At 34.8% G+C, this 20000-nt stretch overlaps 1 protein-coding gene across 4 annotated transcripts in view; it reads left to right on the top strand.

Moving 5' to 3' along the window:
- Positions 1–656: 656 nt before the first annotated feature.
- LOC144975331 (synapsin-like) overlaps positions 657–20000 on the top strand; it is a 135371-nt gene continuing 116027 nt past the window's right edge. For 3 of the 4 annotated variants that reach the window (XM_078919316.1, XM_078919313.1, XM_078919315.1), the window contains exon 1: positions 660–789. The gene's annotated coding sequence lies outside the window, so the exon portion shown is untranslated. Of the gene's footprint in view, positions 790–20000 lie in introns of all 4 variants that reach the window. The other variant, XM_078919314.1, reaches the window with a different exon arrangement.

Below are 20000 nucleotides of genomic sequence, written 5' to 3'. Positions count from 1 at the left end.
GTCTAATACATCTTGCACGTACGAGCTCAGCCATTATAAGAAAGGGAAAAAACAATTTATCGTACTGACACAATTTCAGCACCAGAACTATCTTGACTTAACCCTCTCCTTACCAGCCATTTTCAGGATATTCCCCAAAACTTCACACCCAACTAACACAAAAATAGTTTTTTACCACTCAAACACAATAGCAGTAAGTTCTTGCGATACATAATTTCTTTAGCAAAACACGCTCTACAGCACACTATTCATTTTCTTTAAATGTTATGATATACAAAAGACATTTGAATAAGAAAAATTTTGTTTCATCGTAAAGAAAGTGACGATTTTCCTATAGTTGGTAAGGAGAGGGTTAAGGAGGAATGAATGTTCTTCAGCTTTGCACACAAAAAGAAACTCATTGAATATCTCATTGTATAAATCTAATGTATAAAATCGATATTAGTTTATGCTTAATCTCGATATTTCTATATTATTCACAGACATACACAATGCTAAGAAGCAACTGTGCCGATATCTTTACTAACATGAAGAAACTATTTATTTTTTCAATCATCCTTTTCTTCCCAGTTTGAAAGTAACCGCTGGCAAATAAAACCACAAGACCAATTTGCCCACACTGTTATACTCAATCGAAATGGGGTGCTTCTTCCAATCTCACTTAGTGAGGGATTTCAGAAATGCAAGGATGTTGATTTCCTACTTACTCTCCTTGAAGTGTAATCTTTAGGGTCGCAAGGATACTCACTGGTGCCCTGTTTTGGAATCTGGAAATTTCTAGAATCTTAGGTATGTAAGATTTTAAATTTTAACTTTGCGTACAGTAAATGAATAATATCGTTATTTTAAATGATATAGGGGGTTTATATGTGTTTGAAATTTACTATAATATATATAATATTAATCGTATGAATGGGTTATTTTGATAAATTTAGAGTTATTGTTCTTGGATGTATCTATTTCTTTATAGATCTTTATGGTTCATTTTGTGTCGTGTTACTTACTAGCTAGTTTAAAAAATCATTTATTATTAATGTGTTTTTGGAAACTTTATTGGGCATTTAATGTTGCTGTCTTTGTCACTGTTTGGGTGCTATTGTTATTATGGCTTGTTGTTGTTGTGCTGCTGTTGACGTTTCTTGTTTATTATTTGTTGCTACTGTCGGTGTTATTTTGTTTTGGGCTGTAGTTATTAATTTAAAATACGATACTAAATCCAGCCTTGTGATAAGTATAGAGGAATTTAGAGGAGGAAAATAGGGAGGAGGTACTGATGTAAGATAAAGATATGAAAGATCAACACTACAACTTCTACTCTTAGCCAATACTATCACAACCGAAATGAGTATCCCAATACTTCAACTTTAGATACAAGCGCCTATTAATTCAGTATAATATACGAGTCCTACATCATCAATGTCACATAAATAACGAAAAGTCTTTCACCATGAAGAGGTCAGTCAAAATTCAAGAGAAAATTGACAGGATGCCAGTTTGGAAAGGGCCAAAGAACAAATGGGCATATATGATCGGTTTTAAGGACAAATAGGTTATCCCGTTTTATCAAACAGATTTGATCATATTACATGGACGCTACTTACTTTTTACTATAGAGATCTTCTTTTTTATCGAGATTATCCGTTTTCAAAGATGAAATGGGTTTAGATGAAACACTCACATTGTGTGCTAATTGAAACTTGGTCTTGGTCATATTTTTTTTAAGGAAGAGAAAGTGAACAATGCGTTTTGAAAATGGATGGGTTAGATGAGTTGTCCTTGATATCGTCCATATGATTGAAATGAATAAAGCTGTGATTACAAAGGGAAGTGGGGCGCTCTTGTAAAGAAAGTATGCGCTTGGCTTAGAGGCTCATAACATTGCCATCCGGAAGTTTCACGGACCAACACACAAAACTGTGTGTATCCATGAACGTTTATAGTCAGGTTAATACAGTTCAGTGAGCATTAATCATAAACGTGGATGGCAAAAAACAATAACAAAGACCTGAGTGATGTCATCTTCGAACTGTCTATATGTGATTCTATTGATGATATGCATTTAGGTGAATTACTCACAACATCCGCCAGCCGGATGTAACGTACCAACATACAAAACTATGTTTAACCCTTAAATTTAGTGATAACTAATCACCGAAATGGCTGCCTAAAAACAAATATTTAAGAGATGAGTGTGACGCCATTGAGATACAAATAGCGATGATGATGATGATGATGATGATGTTGATGATGATGATGACGACGACGATGATGATGATGATGATGATGATGATGATGATGATGATGATGATGATGAGGATGATGATGATGATGAGGATGATGATGATGATAATGATGATGATGATAAAACAAACCTGTAGCATCTAAGTTATAGATTCTCAATACCTTCTTATGTCTAAATCAACAACAGGCATCAAAATATAATTTCTACAGTTGACACTTCTCCTCCCACCTTCCAGTATCGATCAGATACTCAGTCCAATTCAACAGGGATAAACAACGACGAAATGACTCATGCATTCATACGTAATGTTTATATCAATATTTTAGCGCCCGGCCCGATCCGAGCAACTAACTATGCGTAGTAGAAAATCGTTAGAAACGTGTTGACATCCAGTGTTTTATTTCGTGAAAATTGATGGTATCAATAGATAGCATGCAGATGATGTCACTCAGGCCATTGTTATTGTTTTTGCCATCCGCGTTTGTGAGTTGTTCTCACTAAACTGTATTAACCAGACTATAAAAGTTCATGGTTACACAGAGTTTGTGTGTTGGTCCGTTATACTTCCGGATGGCAATGTTGTGAACTCCTTGGCCAAGCGCATTCTATCTATAGGGACTAATGATGTTTGATGTGTTTTTAAAAAATGAGTCAGCACAAAAAAAATTGTAAAAAAATATTGTTCGTTTTTTTTTCTGTTTTTTGTTTTTTTTTTAATTAAAGAAACACCACCGATTTGTCGGCAATTTCTCCTGACAACGATTTTATATCGACTGATTCAAAGTAATAAAATTGAAATTATTGTATGAAAAAATACGACACTTGATTGAATTATTTAACGTAGATCTAGATCTATGCTATAGATAGTATGCAGATGACGTCACTCAGGCCTTTGTTATTGTTTTTGCCATCCGCGTTTGTGAGTTGTTCTCACTAAACTGTATTAACCAGACTATAAAAGTTCATGGTTACACAGAGTTTGTGTGTTGGTCCGTTATACTTCCGGATGGCAATGTTGTGAACTCCTTGGCCAAGCGCATTCTATCTATATTTGGCGGGATTGAATATAATATTCCATACAATGCGCAAACCAATTTCATGATTTCATTATTTCTATAAATTCACTTTTTGACATCAGATTTTTAAAGATTTTCTTCTTGATCATCATCATCATCATCATCATCATCATCATCATCATCATCATCATCATCCATCATCATCATCATCATCAGTATCATCATCATCAGTATCATCATCATCATCATCATCATCATTATCATCATCATCATCATCATCATCACCATCATCATCATCATCATCATCATCATCATCATCATCATCATCATCATTATCATCATCATCATCATCATCATCACCATCATCATCATCATCATCATCATCACCATCATCATCATCATCATCATCATCATCATCATCGCAATGTGTTTCTCGACCTTTGAGTACACCATAGAAGGAACAGCCCCTTGTGGATTACACAGTTTTAAGTGTTGGCACGTCATATTCGACTGGCGGATGTTATGAATATTTTACCTAAACGCATAACATCAATAGAACGAGAGACAAGAGCTCTCCACTTCTTCTTTGTCAATCACCATCGTGAGACAATTCTATTAAATTCGATCATGTTTACTCAACCCCCCCCCCCCCCCTTTGTCAAACACATTCTGTCCATGTTTTCATGACATTGCTCTTCTCATGGTTGCCAGTTAGGTGTTTTTATCGCAAATTTCAATAACTTGGTCTTTTTTCTTCAAATTCTTTTTTTTTACTTCAACTTGGGGAAAACAATGTTTAGCATTATCAATTTTTTGACACCAAAAACTAACATCATTTACTAATTTAAAAGATAAAATAACACTAATTACATAAAATATCCAACTTTTCACCTTAAAATTACACGACAATAAGAAATGTTATTCAATGAAAAGACTTACTCATATGAAGATTAGGTATGATAAAATAAATAGCATAGAAGGAAATAAGATTACGAGTAAATAAATGAATACTTATTTCTTCGTTTCATGTGTGTTTTCGCAGAATAATCGTGAGTTCTAAGATTTGGCATTTTTAGACCATATTTCTTTAACTTATTTGGCCTTCTTTGTATTATTAATTTGGCAACTTTGGATTTTTTTCAAAAAGGATCCACTGTGATGCTTAGCTCATGATGCTATGTTGCTATTTCCTTTCAATCGATGCTGTGCGCTTGGCTAAGAACTCACATTATTGCCATCCGGAAATATAACGGACCAACACACAATGCTATGTGTAACCTTGAGCGTTAATGGTCTGCTTAATACAGTTTAGAGAGAATTTCCTATAAACGTGGATGGAAATTAAAAACACCACCAATAACAAAGACCTGATGACGTCAACTTCGTTCTATCTACATGACCTACCTATTTCTGTCTGTATAGATAGTATGCAGATGACGTCACTCAGGCCTTTGTTATTGTTTTTGCCATCCGCGTTTGTGAGTTGTTCTCACTAAACTGTATTAACCAGACTATAAAAGTTCATGGTTACACAGAGTTTGTGTGTTGGTCCGTTATACTTCCGGATAGCAATGTTGTGAACTCCTTGGCCAAGCGCATTCTATCTATACAGTGTCATAATTGCTAGAGCGTAGCCACGTAGCCACTAACGACAACTCACTAGGCGGTGCAAAAACCAAATAATGACGTCAAAATGCCAGTCTTTTTTTGTTTCAGTGTCAGGCCGTAGCCATCGTTAACATATAGCCTAACACTAGAACCCTCTAGGACTGGCAGTTTGACGTCATTTTTTTTTTGGTTCGTGTAGCGTCTAGTGAGTTTTATAGTCTGGAGAATAAAGTTTAGTGAGAATTTCTCATAAAAGTGGATGGCAAAAAACAATAACAAAGACCTGAGTGACGTCAACTTCATTCTATCTATAATGTTTAATTTTCGGAAGTTGAATGAAATGTCTGTTAATGTTCCGTTATGAGCTATCAGCTATAATAAATATGCTGTACTAATATTACTATGAGAAAAGACATTAACTAGAATAAGACATAATACCAGTATTAAGGCCAATACATGCCCTGGTTCTTATAGTATTCGTATCAAATGATTTTACGTTCGAGCTTCCAAAATCAGACTCAGTTTGACATATTTTATTCTCAAACAAGACAGAAATCGCATAATGACCAGTTAAACAAACGAATAAATACATAGATTGGTATATAGAGAAATAAACAATAAATGACTAAATAAATAAATAAATAAATAAATACGTAAATAAATAAAGAGGTATCGTATAAGTAAATAAATAATTAATAAGTGAGTAAATAAGTAAATAGATACAGAAGCAAAAGAGTAAATAATTGTTTTTAAAATAAGTAAATAGATAAGTATAGTGATAAATAAGTAAATTGTATGAATGAATAAATAGATAACAACTCCCACTTTTTATCATCGAGTAAATTCTTCTTTAGTATCTCTAGCACATGAACATCATGAAAACGCGAGCGTCCATGGTGTGCAATAAAAAATACCTCACGTAAAATACGAATACTTGTTCGGAATTTTTTTTTATGAAATATTATTGTTTTAATGTTTTTTTATATGTTGGCTGAAGAAGGGTTTTGGTCTCGAAACGTTCCGTGTTATAAATATTTTTGTTCTTGTTTGAAGACTTTTTTATTCATTATTTTTTCCCCTGTATTCATGACGAATCAATCAAAAGACCCAAGCGAGAATCGTCAACCACATTTCCGATATCGATTGTGACGAAACAAAAGAGGATGTGATTGCCATCGTTTCTGGCCCCATGCCTCCCAAATATAGCCTGGATCATAACAATAGAACTTGTATGCAAGTGACCTTTTCATTGATGAAATTATTGAACGGCCCCCCGCCGGTGGGATGGTGTGTTTGGTGTGTTATATGTTATGGAATATACTTGAGTAGTGTGAGATAATTGTTATGTTTTTTTGACCTCAGAAATTTTTATTTCATTCTAACTGTAACGTCTTTATGGTCTCGATGTCAGTGTATTAGACGTGTTCTGGAGGCCGTAGGTTTGAGTCTGGCTATTATGGGCGTTGCAAATCAGTCCTTGGAAAAGGCCTAAAATAGAATACCAGCATGCAGTAGTTGTTAGTTGTATACAAGATTTATTGATGAAATTGTTGAACGGCCCCCGGGTGGGCTGGTGTGTTTGGGGTGTTATGCGTTATGGAATAGTTGAGAGGTGTGAGATATGTGTTATGTATTAGACGTGTTCTGTAGGCCGTAGGTTTGGGTCTGGCTGTTATGGGCGTTGCAAAGCAGAGCCCAAAAGAGAATACAATCATTCAGTAGAAGTTGTATACAAGAGTTATTGATGAAATTATTGAACGGCCCGCGGGTGGGATGGTGTGTTTGGGGTGTTACGTGTTATGGAATAGTTGAGTAGAGTGAGATAATTGTTATGTTTTTTTTTTACCTTATATTTTTTTTCATTCTGACTGTAACGGTTTTATGGTCTAGATGTCAGAGTATTCGCGTGTTTTGTATTTAGGCCGTAGGTTTGAGTCTGGCTGTTATGGGTGTTGGAAAGCAGAGTCCTTGGAAAAGGCCCAAAATAGAATACCATCATATAGTAGAAGTTGTGTACAATAGTTATTGATGAAATTATTGAACGTGCTCAGGGTGGAATCGTGTATACGGGGTGTTGCACATTGTGGAACATTTGAGTAATGGGAGATAATTGTTATGTTTTGTAAAACTATGAACCTCAGAATTTCCTCATTCTCTCTGCTATGACTTTGTAGTTTTTTGGGGGGATTTTTTTGCAACGGACTTGGCATGTGCTTTGCAGAACTTGGGTTCGAGTCTCAGTTGTGGGCGGTGCAAAGCAGAATCCTTGGAAAAGGCCCCAAATAAATCGACGATCATAACAATAGCTGTTGTTGACAAGTGTCATGATGGAAATATTAAACGGACCACGGGTGGAATGTTGTGCTTGGGAATATTAAAGTAGTGCGAGATATCTGGTCTAGGAGTATGGGATCAGTCTTATGATCTATATTATATGTGACGAACCGTCTAAAGCGGCAATTTGCCTTGCTAAAGAAGAAAGAAAACATTTTATGGTCAGTCTAAATTTTGAAATTATGTGAGAAAGATATGCTTTACGAGAAAATTTGATAATAGATTCTTACACTCTAACTTTTTGGAATACATGACGCGTTGCCAATAGCTGTACGAGTGTGGGACATCTTTTATTTGACATCACAGTCTTATAGTTATCTCTGTGAAAAGAATCTTCAAATATACTTAAATGATGCTTCCTTCTTAGAGAATCTAATTTTAGTGAAATCCAACGCTCGATAATTTGACCTCACAAATTATTATTTCAAACTAATATCATTACGCGTTACTATTTACGGGGAGGGGTAGACTAATGTCATTTCCTGAACCTCAGAGATTTTTTAAATTTGATTATTACATTTTTAGCATAAATTTTCTGTTTTGAGACTGCTGGGTGATAAAAAGGATAGCTCTTTTTTAAAAGTTTATTACCATTCTCAGGTTATTATATTTTTTCTGTCGGAAAGATAACATTATAACACCGCATCCCAACATAGCCATATGCTCCACATGTTCAATTTTAATGTTTTCTTATGACATTTTATGAATCATTTTATGCCGGATATGTCTTTATCATATTATTTCTTCCGTTTTAATCGATTCATTCAATTCTATTTTTTAAAGAATAACTTTAGAAAACATATCGAAGTTGTTAACCAAACGTATCGTAAATATGTTATACATAATGCGTAATAATCAATATTTCTTTGGGCTTTCCATTTAAAAAAGCATCTCAAAGTGCTTGCCATTTATAAAATTCTTATCCATAATGAAAAATGATGTTTCTTTATTATCATTCTGTATCATTATAGTTATGATTATTGACATTATCATTATTATTATTATTATTATTATCATCATCATTATTATTATTATTATTATTATTATTATTATTATTATTATTATTATTATTATTATTATTATTATTATTATCATTATTATTATTATCATTATCATTATTATTTTAAAATCATTATTGTCATCATTCCTATTATATCAACATCATGATGGTCATTGTTGTTGTTGTTGTTGTTGTTGTTGTTGTTGTTGCTGATATTACTAGTAGTAGTGGTGGCGGTAGTAGTAGTAGTAGTAGTAGTAGTAGTAGTAGTAGTAGTAGTAGTAGTAGTAGTAGTAGTAGTAGTAGTAGTTGTAGTAGCAGCAGTAGTAGTAGTAGTAGTAGTAGTAGTAGTAGTAGTAGTAGTAGTAGTAGTAGTAGTAGTAGTAGTATTGTTGTTCTCGCAGTCGAAGTAGTGGGTGGTGGTACCATTGTTATTTGCATGATCTGTTCTTGCACTATTATTTATGGAATAGTAATCTTGCCTTCTTCTGACCAGTGGTTAGTCGGTCCACTTCTGACGTGACACCTGTATTGATCCATGCATGAGAATTGCAGGGAGTGGTCTGTCTTTGATGATCGTTATTGGCATCTCAAGGCTAAGAAGAGGTCGCCTAGCACGGACACATGCAAATGTCGCTACTGTCTTGGACTTACAACACAAAACTAAATTAATTAGGTTCTAGGCTTCGAGCATAGCCTCTGAAAACTCATAGTCCTATCATAACCTCCGCGCAACTTTGTAAACGGATATCCTGACCGTAGCCTTTGTAAACTCATAGCCTGACTGTAGGCTTTAGAATATCATAGGCAGCCTGCAGCATTTGTAAACTGATAGCCTGACTGTAGCCTTTGTAAACTGATAGCCTGACTGTAGCCTTTGTAAACTGATAGCCTGACTGTAGTCTTTCTAAACTGATAGCCTGACTGTAACCTTTGTAAACTCATAGCCTGATTGTAGCCTTTGTAAACTGATAGCCTGACTGTAGCCTTTGTAAACTGATAGCCTGACTGTAGCCTTTGTAAACTTATAGCCTGACTGTAGCCTTTGTAAACTTATAGCCTGACTGTAGCCTTTATAAACTGATAGCCTGACTGTAGCCTTTGTAAACTGATAGCCTGACTGTAACCTTCGTAAACTGATAGCCTGACTGTAGCCTTTGTAAACTGATAGCCTGACTGTAACCTTCGTAAACTCATAGCCTGACTGTAGCCTTTGTAAACTGATAGCCTGACTGTAGCCTTTGTAAACTGATAGCCTGACTGTAGTCTTTCTAAACTGATAGCCTGACTGTAACCTTTGTAAACTCATAGCCTGATTGTAGCCTTTGTAAACTGATAGCCTGACTGTAGCCTTTGTAAACTGATAGCCTGACTGTAGCCTTTGTAAACTTATAGCCTGACTGTAGCCTTTGTAAACTTATAGCCTGACTGTAGCCTTTATAAACTGATAGCCTGACTGTAGCCTTTGTAAACTGATAGCCTGACTGTAACCTTCGTAAACTGATAGCCTGACTGTAGCCATTGTAAACTGATAGCCTGACTGTAACCTTCGTAAACTCATAGCCTGACTGTAGCCTTTGTAAACTTATAGCCTGACTGCAGTTTTTGTAAACTCATAACCTGACCGTAGCCTTTGTATTCACAGTCTGACTGTAGCCATACACCAAAAAAAAATCACGTCACATTGGATGGCAATGATCACGTAAACAAAGTGAGAAGGGAGTTGTAGATAACTTAATACGTTCCTCTGATCCTGTCTGGATTTAAATTTGTATTAACGTTTTTTTACTGCTTCTTGTCACTAGCTGAAGGAGGGCTTGAACCCGAAACGTTCCGCAGTTAATATTTTGTTCCATTTTAAAGCTGTTGTATTCTTTTTAAGTTCATTACTTTTGACTCGAGACTTCTTGAGGCTTCAGAGTCACTGACAAGTTGGGAGTCATTTGCCTGGATTGACATTTTCCAGCCACAAAGAAAAAAAAATATAAATTTAATAATGGTGGTATGCTTTTGGGATAAATATTCACAACATCAGCCAGACAAATTAAACATACCAACATACAGAAAAGTGTGTAAACTTATTAATTTATTGTCTGTTTGATATATTTTTATGAGAACTAATCATTATCGAGCGGTCTAAAATGTTAACGAAGAGCTCATGAACGCCAACTTCGTTCTCTTTATATATTTTGTGAGACACAGCGGTATAACTTTATGCAACATATGTTTAAATAAGTCATTTTTTCATGTTTATTCTCAGATGTGCCTTATCTGACATCGCATCGATACCCCCATAAAAATTATCAATTTCATATTTTCATGAAATTGACCATCAACGATAAATGTGCTCGGCACATCCATTAGTCTAATGAAATGGAACAGAAAGCCAGAGCGGAACAATTCAATTATACGTATAAGTTGAGAGCCAAGTATTGATCAAATGAGAATAACAATTGATTCTGTCCCTTGAAATTAATAAAGGCTATGATATATATATCTATATATATATATATATGAAGACCACAGAAACATGTCTTTTGGCCATATATAAATGTGAGTGACTCCATTTATATTTTTATATATATATATATATATATATATATATATATATATATATATATATAAAAATATATATATATATATATATATATATATATATATATTAAATATAAATATATATAAATATAAATGGAGTCACTCACATTTATATATGGCCAAAACACATGTTTCTGTGGTCTTCATCAACGTCGTCAGGATTTGTAAACTAACGTTATCGAGCACTCTCGTACCTACAAGTACCCACCAACAATATATATACGTATATATATATTATATATATATATATATATATATATATATATATATATATATATATATATAAACATTTGAAATATAATTAAGATAGTTTGACTTCTACAACGTTGTTATCGAGCGTTGCTCTCATCAGGAAGTGGAGGTGAAAGTAGATTGTTGTCTTTTCGTATTTTTATAGATTCGTGTTTATGGAGGTTCGTAATTACATAAAAGGTGTTTGTTTCTATGTCTGCATGAGGAAGTTAGTTCTAGTGGAAGCCCGCAATATTTGCCGAGAAATAAAGGAGACTGCGACCAAGCACTCGTCGGTTTTAATTATTAAACCACTGTATTATGGGAAGTAGCACGGATCGAGATGAATCTTTTGGGCCATCAACGATAAATTCTATCCGGTATTAAATATGCGCGGAAACGAATCTAATCTGGCAACAAGGTGGCCAGATGGCGGTCACAAGGCCAAAGTCAAATTAAGGACCGATCATTATGCTCAAGTAGATAGATATTCTAAATAGCCATTTGAGTCAACAGGTGATAAAAACCACCTTAATTTTAAAAATGGTCTACACGGCACTGTAAAAGAAGTTTTATATTTTTTTAGATTCACCAGTTATTCTATGCATTTTGACAAAACGTTAACGCGGATTGTGCGGAACAATGTTCACCCCCCCCCCCCCCCCCCCCCATCATCCCCAACCTTATTTTTTTAGAAAGTGACAAAACCTAAAATCTCAAATTTCTGGTCAATTTGGCCTTAATATCATTCTAACATCTAGTTCACTCAGACATAATACCAATTTGAGGTGGAGGGTAACACACATATACACGCTTATATATATATATATATAATATATATATATATATATATATATATATATTATATATATATATATATATATATATATATATATATATATATATATATATATAATATACATATTGGAGCGCCAATAATCTAATATTATCGCTTCGTGTGTCTTGGCCTACAACGTTATTACTCCCAATATAGATAAATTCATCAGGTTGAAATCATTTAGTCCTGATGAACCTATCTAGATGGGAGTAACACGGTTATAGGCCAGGACACAAGGCATTAAATTATTCGCGCTCCTAAAACTTTCGAGCTCTCTATGTGACATATGATAATTTCTCACTCATATATATATATATATATATATATATATATATATATATATATATATATATATATGTATATATATTCAGAATGTGGCAGACTTGCTTTTTAGCATGTGATATTTCTTGTCCTTCAACCTTTAATTAAACAGAGTAAGTGCTAGGACAGAAAAAAAATTATTAATCAACAACAATAAATCGTAATCAAAATTTAAGTAAAAATCAAAAGTCAGAAACAACTGACGAATACTTTATTTGCATGTCTATTATACCAAAATGTTATGGGCTGGCCAATACGCTTCAACAGTCGTAACGTCACTTCCACTTTTAGAAATGTTTTGACTGCCCCCAATAGGATTCAATAGTCTGACGTCACGTCCGCCCAGCAACTAGTAGCTTGGTTCTAAACAAAGAAAATCGGTACGTTTTATTCTTTATGCTGGCTAGAACTTTTCATATTTCTTGTGATCAGAATGTGTAAAAGTCAAAACATGATCAGATTTATAATGTTTTTTTCCCTTTGGATGCGCTTTATGCTCGTCGAAGAAATATTTCATAAGGGCGTCCGCCATTGTTCAGATAGTTTAGAGCCAGTGACTAAGTTACCATGCGTCATTACGAGGGAAGTGACGTAACGACTATTGAAGCGTATTGTCGTATTCACAATAAATAATAACAAACACCCCCCCCCCCCCGCACGCAAACACACAAATATTGTCCATTACGACAATGTTAAATCAATGCCGAAAATTGCGATCTGTTATCAAACCCATATATGTGCACGTAAGGAACAAAATATTATCACAATGAGCAAGCACCTATTTTCATTGATAAACTACTCTTCTATCAACCAGTTTGTTTTTTCCTCACTTATTTTTCCGGAAAATAACAGGTAAAAAGTCATAATAATGGTATTAAAGTTAACAATATAATAGTTATAATTCACAAGAAATTCAACAAGCGCAGTGTAGCATTTCCTTACAAATTCCATTGATTGAACGTCTAGAAATTGGCTTGTTTTCCCTGAACCTTTAATGCCAAGGCTAATACCAAATTATATTGTTATCTTCCTTGCTCAAGGGAGATAATTTGTTCCTTTATAGTGCCGAGATGTAATTTAAAATAACATTACGGTTTGAAAAGTTGAAATGATAAGCTTGTGTAAATAAATACAGATTCCATCTGTCTTTGGTGATATAATGTTATAATGATTCATATTGTAAGATTTATAATGCGTAATATAGTGGCTTGGTTGTTTGTTTGTTTATAATTTGCCCCAGGGAGTTTGGTGAACAGCGTTTTCACATAAGAGAAATATGGTGACCAATTGTCTAAAACGTTAAAAGATCTGAAATAAAGATCAGTATAAGACAAAGAAAGAAATTTAGCTCCAAAACATGTATGTTCTTCAACCCTAGCCCTAACCATATCCCTAACTCTAATCCTAACCCTAACCATATCCCTAACTCTAACCCTAACCCTAACCATAAAACCATAACCCTAACTCTAACCCTAACTCTAACCCTAACTCTAACCATAACCCTAACTCTAACCATAACCCTAACTCTAACCATAGCCCTAACTCTAACCATAATCCTAACTCTAACCATAGCCCTAACTCTAATCATAAGCCTAACTCGAACCATAACCCTAACTCTAACCAAAGCCCTAACTCTAACCATAACCCTAACTCTAACCATAGCCCTAACTCTAACCATAACCCTAGCTCCAACCATAGCCCTAACTCTAACCATAAGCCTAACTCTAACCATAGCCCTAACTCTAGCCATAACCCTAACTCTAACCATAACCCTAACTCTAACCATAAGCCTGACTCGAACCATGACCCTAACTCTAACCATAGCCCTAACTCTAACCATAACACTAACTATAACCATAACCATAAATCTAACCATAGCCCTAACTCTAACCATAACCCTAATTCTAACCATAGCCCTAACTCTAACCATAAGCCTAACTCGAACCATAACCCTAACTCTAACCATAGCCCTAACTCTAACCATAACACTAACTATAACCATAACCCTAAATCTAACCATAGCCCTAACTCTAACCATAGCCCTAACTCTAACCATAACCCTAACTCTAACCCTAACTCTAACCATAGCCCTAACTCTAACCATAGCCCTAACTCCAACCATAGCCCTAACTCTAACCATAGCCCTAACTCTAACCATAACACTAACTATAACCATAACCCTAAATCTAACCATAGCCCTAACTCTAACCATAGCCCTAACTCTAACCATAACCCTAACTCTAACCCTAACTCTAACCATAGCCCTAACTCTAACCATAGCCCTAACTCCAACCATAGCCCTAACTCTAACCATAGCCCTAACTCTAACCATAGCCCTAACTCTAACCATAGCCCTAACTCTAACCATAGCCCTAACTCCAACCATAGCCCTAACTCTAACCATAGCCCTAACTCTAACCATAGCCCTAACTCCAACCATAAGCCTGACTCTAACCATAGCCCTAACTCTAACCATAGCCCTAACTCTAACCATAACCCTAACTCTAACCATAGCCCTAACTCTAACCATAATCCTAACTCTAACCATAGCCCTAACTCGAACCATAAGCCTAACTCGAACCATAAGCCTAACTCGAACCATAACCCTAACTCTAACCCTAACCCTAACCAGCACCATAACCCTAACCCCTAACCATAAATCTAACCATAACCCTAAACCACCCTAAACTAATACCGTTTCATAGTCACTGCCTACAGCCAGGCTCTAAATCACACCTGAGTTTTAACCAATGACACAACTTCGGGAATAAAACATTTTCACGATCAATGCCGCCCATCCGGTCACTCGCCACGCTTAACATCGTTTGACTTTTGTGGCAAAAGAGCCACATAGCCTTCCTAACTGAATGTAACCCGTTGCATCTATCAGGTATTATATCGGAATGTACAAGATGAAGAATATTGAGCTTTGAGATTTTCTTAATATAGCGAAATATCCACTAAACGTGCTCAAAGCGCTTTACAAGGGGCCATGATCAACAGTTACATTCAACATGTAGGACGGGACATGACGCCTATTAGACGATATTACAATTTTTTGGACAAAGACAACGCTGTTAACGGCCAGGTACTCAGTTTACACCTGAGTATTGTGAGAGAATGTGAGTTAAGAGTCTTAACCAAGGACTCAACTATGCGCCGAGTGAGGCTCGGACCCAGGACCTTCCGATCCATCCGAAAGCGAGTGTAATACCACTAGACCAACATAGCCGCATATTAAGTTTTGTGAAAAATGTTCAGACTGAGGAAAGTAATGTTTTTAAATTAATGAAACAAAACAACAACTCACCTTCCCGAATTCGCATTTTTTTTTTCTAAAAATAAAGTAGTCCTTCAAAGTCATGAAGATCATGGGGCCAAGAGTTTATCCCGGTTTCTATTGCGTGATACGGACAAAAGCAATCGCTTGCTATCCTTTGGATAGGACGCCACTCAATCGCAAAGGACCCCCCCCCCCTGGTCTAGTGGTATACAGGAATACCGGTCTTCGTATCGGAAGGTCCTGGGTTTATACATAGCTGGGTCCTAGATGAAAAGGCTCTTTACTCACATTCTCTCACCGTACTTGGGTGAATAGTTTATGAGTAGCTGGTCGTTAACAACGCTGTCTGGAAAAAAAATACGAGCATAATTAAAAGGCGTCACGTCATACGTGATAAATGTTACGTTTGGCTAGATCTTGTAATGCGCTTTGAGTATATTTAGTGGACATTGCTCTATATAAAAGCTCACGTTTTATGATATATATATATATATATATATATATATATATATATATATATATATATATATATATATATATATATATATATATATCGAGGACCGTCGTCTCTGGAACTCATCAATCATTTCATTTGGAGAGGCCCAAAAATCCTCTTTTAAAATCCGATTAATTCTAGTCTTGCAAGGAAGCTGGGGTGGGCGGAGTAGATGGGGGAGGGGGGTGGGGGGCGGGGGAGGAGATGGAGAGGTGGTAGTGGTGGTGTTGGTGGTGGTGGTGGTGGGTGGCCTCATTCGTCCGCCCACACGTTCGTGTTAAGATGTAGATGCCACTGCTACAAAAAGATCACATCTGTGGTAACAGATCAATACCATTGGTTTTCTAAGTAAGGACATATCTACTTATACTCTATATTCAGATCTTATCTCCCTCTCTCTCTCTCTCTCTCTCTCTCTCTCTCTCTCTCTCTCTCTCTCTCTCTCTCTCTCAATCTCTCTCTCTCTCTCTATCTATCTATCTATCATCTATCTATTTATCTATCTATCTATCTATCTATCTATCTATCTATCTATCTATCTATTTATCTATCTATCTATTTATAGATCTATCTCTCTCTCTTTCTCTCCCATCTATCTATCTATATATCTTTCTATCTCTCTATCTATCTATCTCTCACTCTTTTACTCTCTCTCTCTCTCTTTCTCTCTTCCTCTCCCACTCTGTCTCTTTTTTAATATCACGTCATATCACGACATAAATGTTAAGTGTTGCTGTTCTCCAGGGACCCCTTGTAAAGCGCTTTGAGCACGTTTAGTGGATAAATTAAGTTTCAAGTCAAATTAATATAAAGAATACTTGACCGACCTGACTTTATTGCCGATCGCATCCTAATCTTGGGATGCTACGCTTTGGCAGCACTTCTCTGATTTGTTGAGTGAATTTTTTCCACTGATGTTGGACTTTAGTCTTGACAAAATACACTGAGCCGAAGCTCAGTGTGCCAACAGGTGTCATCCATTTTGACCTGGAAGATATGTTGAAGAATAGATAGTTCGAAGATGACGTCACTTAGGTCTTTGTTTTGTTTTTTTTTTTTTTTTTTTTTTTTTTTTTTGTTTTTTTTTGCCATCCGCGTTTATGAGTAATGCTCACTGAACTGTATTAACCCGACTATAAACGTTCATGGATACATACAGTTCTGTGTGTTGGTCCGTTATACTTCCGGATGACAATGTTATGAGCTTCTTAGCCAAGCGCATACTATCTATAGGGAATGTTTTATTGTTATATTTTTCTTACTTTAACTCTCTCCTTACCGATCATTTTCAGTATTTTCCCCAAAATTACAGGCTCAAACAAGCTCTCTACAAAACAACTTTATGTTCTTATTAATTAAACAAAGACCATTATTCAACGTTTGTGATGTACAAAATAAATCTGAATTTTTAAAAATGTATATTGTGTCGTAACAAATGTGACGATTTTGCTGTAGGTGGTAAGGAGAGGGTTACTTTACTCAATGGAAACATTTATTATAACTTTAATTATATAAGATAAGGGTAAAAACACAGGTGCACCCATTTGCAGGTATGATAACTGAATACAATCACGGGCTTGATTTAACATTGTTGTAATGGACATAGTATTTAGCATTGGTTTGAGAGGGCACATATTTCCATTACAACAATGAGCCCATAACAATTTGGGTTATCAGACCTGAAAATAAGGGCACGTCGGTAAAAACCGATTCTAAGTGTAAGTGGTAACAACCCGACATCATACCGCTTTGAGAATATTGGTTATTTATCGGCATGAAAACAAAATTCATTTTACCTTTAACTCACTCAATCCTAGAGATGTGTGCTAGGGATTATTTTTGGAAAAAATTTTTTATTAAAATGAGCTTGTGCATAGATAGTTTTATTCAACTACGTTTAACATGTAAAAACTAAAATCATTAGCTTTGATGCTAAGACAATAATTATTCTTAGAAAAATGTAATAAATAGGCATGGGGTGAAAGTAACCTGGGTAAACAACGGATATCGTGAGTTAATAGATCTTAGAAACAAACTGAATTAGTGTCGATTTAAGTGTAATTCACTGTATTTCGTCTAATCATTTAGACATAGATCTAAGTAGGAATTTGAAGAGAAGATGAAAACAGAAAACTCCAATGAAGATGACATTTGATTCTCTTTATACCGCATGTCTTCTTTATGAATTTTTCAAACTTTAATGAGTTTCACTTTGATCTCAAAATTATTTAGTATATTCCCTGTGGCGTTGACTTCCTCTTCGCTGGTATGAAAATCAATACTTAAGCTTATTTAGTTAATTTTAGGTTAACAAAAGATCAATACACACCTTGATATTACTTCAAAGATACTCTCTCTATCTCTATCCTCTCTCTCTCTCTCTCTCTCTCTCTCTCTCTCTCTCTCCATCTATCTATCTATCTATCTATCTCTCTCTCTCTCTCTCTCTATCTATCTATCTATCTATCTATCTATCTATCTCTCTCTCTGTCTCTAACAAACCCTCTGTCTCCTTCTCACATGGTCTTAAACATACAAGAGTTCATGAAAAATCGTATACTATTGTTATGTATTAGATTTCATTTATGGAGTTTGTGTGGTCAGATGTGAATTTTAGAACAATAAAGAAAGCTGAAATCGGAATTGTATTTGTTTTTTGTTGGAAAACCCACTAATGTCTGCATTTGATACATGTCTTAAAGTTTTAGATGCTTCATCAGGTAATAATAATAGTAATAATAGTAATAATAATAATAATAATGATAATAATAACAATAATAATAATAATAATAATAATAATGATAATAATAATAATAATAATAATAATAATAATAATAATAATAATAATAATAATTAATAATAATAATAATAATAATAATAATAGTAATAATAATAATAATAATAATAATAATAATAATAATAATAATAATAGTAATAATAATAATAATAATAATAATAATAATAATAATAATAATAATAATAATAATAATAATAATAATAATAATAATAATAATAATAATAATAATAATAATAATAAAAACTATCGTTCTAAAACGTGAAGGAGAAAAATGATTTTCTGACAGGGCAGCCCGTGGACTAAATTAATTAAGCTTAAGTGTCTTTTCTCCTGAAATTGTTATTATCATAGGACAGCCAATTTATTTACTCTACTAAACGTTAAATGTGACGTTTTATTTTTTTATGCTGATATTGATAAACGTAGTCGTTCAGAGCCGTAAGACCCATGGAGCCGGAATAGCGTGAAACAGACAATAGCAATTGCTTGCTATCATTTGGAGAGGATGCTAGTCAATTGCAAATTACTTTCAGTCATATTTAACAGACCCTGCTACCCATTTACATCTGAGTGGACAGGGGGTGGTCGGAAAAAATAATGACTGCACCGGGATCGATCTTGGTCCATTTGCGTGTGAAGCGAGTGCTCTACCAACTGAGCTACCGGGACTGCCGGCTCTTGATAAATGCCTCTTAAAACATAAAAAAGGATATTTAAAAAACACTAAATCCATTCTCACCATGAATGATGAAGTTGAAATAAAGATGTCTACTATTCTTACACAAAAAACTACATATTAGAAATAGTAATAATATATTATCCTCTATCTATCTTTAGGTAACATTTTTCATAAAGATCTATTTCGGAAAAAAAAAAACACCGAGATAACCAAGCGTAAGCCGCAGCACAGCGCCACAAAGTCTGAAATAGCTTTCAGGTTTCTTGTTTTAGAAGAGATGATGGGATGCCTAGAGTTGGGATTTAATCCACTCGACCATCTTGTCAGCACCCCCCCCCCCCCCCAACTAGTAATCATTATTTTATAACATTACATATCATGTAGGTATTCTGCCGTTATATTAACCCTCTCCTTACCAGCCATTTTCAGAATTTCCCCCAAAACTTCACACACACCCAACACAAAAACATACATTTCTTACTCAAACAGAAAAGCAGCAAGAATATTCTATACATAATATTGTTCGTCAATGTGGGCCCTATTCCAGAATGTCAAGTTTT

This window comes from Berghia stephanieae, chromosome 6 (assembly GCF_034508935.2).
Source record: "Berghia stephanieae isolate SIO BIC M18660-M18661 chromosome 6, UCSD_Bste_1.3, whole genome shotgun sequence".
Lineage (NCBI taxonomy): Eukaryota > Metazoa > Mollusca > Gastropoda > Nudibranchia > Aeolidiidae > Berghia > Berghia stephanieae.
Note: the sequence above shows the minus strand (reverse complement) of the source record. Positions and strands in the feature narration are given on the sequence as shown.